We start from the raw sequence: 2,098 nt of genomic DNA on the forward strand, positions 1-2,098 counted from the left end.
GCTAAAAAGCTTGTAAGGTCGAGTATAAAAAGCAACAATACAATATGATAAAAAGTAGACATGAAAAATAAAAAGTAAAAATTTCCAGCAATCAACATTGTCCCATACAATCTCATCTCAAGTTACACATGTCCTTGACGAAATTAAATATCCAAGAATCTGAGTGGCTTTGACTAAAAAAAGACCACCGCACTTTAATCCTTTGGTTTGCAGCTGCTGAGGTTCATACTGGTGAGTTCATTTTACCTACAAACTCATAGCCTCCATCATTTCTAAAATAAGGGTGCATTGCAGCAACCAAAGCATTCTCACTACTGCATCAATCAGACCATACAATCATTGGACAACCTCACATTCTTGACAACATCTAGGTATTGCTGTTGCATCTGTCAGCTTCCAACCACAAGTATTCTTCTGGCCTGTATCCACAGACGCATCTGTGAATTGGAGAACCGTATAGTTTTAACTTATCATTTCCTAAGAGGTGAAGAATATACCACTCACATGAACAACTGTAGAAAGCTGTGTAGCTCCTTATAAAACCATGTTTATCGATTTAACTCAAACAAGTGTCCTCAAACCTATTGTATTCATTGTCCGGAGGGTGGTATAATTTAAAGGCAAATTGCTTAATTATAGAAAATAATTAAAACTGAGTTGGTTTATGTAATGTGATTGCACTTTGGAGTACAAATGCAAATGTATTATATTAAGGGCCTTACTGGATCACATGCATGTATACATCTGTTTTAGTGCCAATGGAGCTAGTTAAAGGCTTCTTAAGTTGTTCAAAGCCCAGTGCCATATATTATATACCTATTACTAAGCACCATTCCTCTTTCCAAGTTCAGTTCCAGGTATTGCATCTCCACCTCCCCCCCCCCCCCCCCCCCCTTATCCTGCGCTGCATTGGAGAGACACTGATAAGTGCATTAGAAAAACCGGAGTCAAATAGTGATAATTGTAATAGAAAGAAAACTTCCTTACTGACCAATAACAATTTAATTCAATCAACATATATAAGCTTAATAATTATTACACTATGTCCACCATCATTATGGTTTGGTCCTGCAGAGACGTAGGCCCTTCTCCTAATCGTCTTGAACTTCTTTCCTTGACTCCCTCAGGATCAATCTCCTTCATGATATTGCATGGCCACCAGGCTTCACAGGACATTTACATGGTGTTTAGTTGGAGAGAATGCCAAATGTAGGGATATCCAGCCAGTGAACCTGCTCCTTGAATCTTCAGCTTTTTCAGCTCCTGCGGGAAATCTTCACCTCTTTTTCTTTTTTAAATCCTAAACCTTCATAGTAGCTTTCTTTTGAGCATTCTCACGTGCACTCCAACACCAAGTTTTTTCATCTAACCAACAATGGGGTTGTAATTAAGGATATCCACAATGGGGTATTCTGTTATGAGTTTAATTTTCAATGTCCACTGAATTTGCCGCTTCATTTGAGGCCGGGCTAACATTAAGCTGCTGGCCACATTAATGGCAATTAACTTTGCAGTTGAAGCACATTCCGCACCACAGGAACAATATTCAAATGTTTTGCAATGGATGCAAAACATTTGAAAACTTATTCACAACGTAAAAAATAATATGACAGCTTAATTTGCGCTTAAAATCTTGTGAGAATGTCCCGGGAATAGTTGTACATGTACTGAGCCCCTCCTTCTCCTTGCAGTGTACACGCATATTTTGTTGTTGTAATTTTTGATTAGTTTCAATTTGCAGCAACCTTGTGGGCCACCATAATTTATTAGAGGCCAGATGTTTATTAGCAATAGGTGGTATACTCACTTAAATTTGAAATAAACAATTTTTTTGTGGTTTCTGCATTGATGAAAACTGCAGTCAACTCTCTTTATTGCAGACACCTTTTGGACCGCAAGTTAGTTTCCCTAATAGCGAGAGTCTGCATTAGCAGGAGGTTATTTCAGTCAAAAGTCTGTAATTTATTTTTTCCGGGGATTAAGCTGCTGTCCATATTAATTATCAACTGGAGGTATCTGTAATAGCGAGGTGTCTGGACAATCTGTAAATGGAAACCTGAAACCTTAAATTAAAATGAGAATTGAAATATATAGATTT

Source organism: Pavona decussata, unplaced genomic scaffold (assembly GCF_977016875.1).
Source record: "Pavona decussata unplaced genomic scaffold, jaPavDecu1.1 SCAFFOLD_37, whole genome shotgun sequence".
Classification (NCBI taxonomy): Eukaryota; Metazoa; Cnidaria; class Anthozoa; order Scleractinia; family Agariciidae; genus Pavona; species Pavona decussata.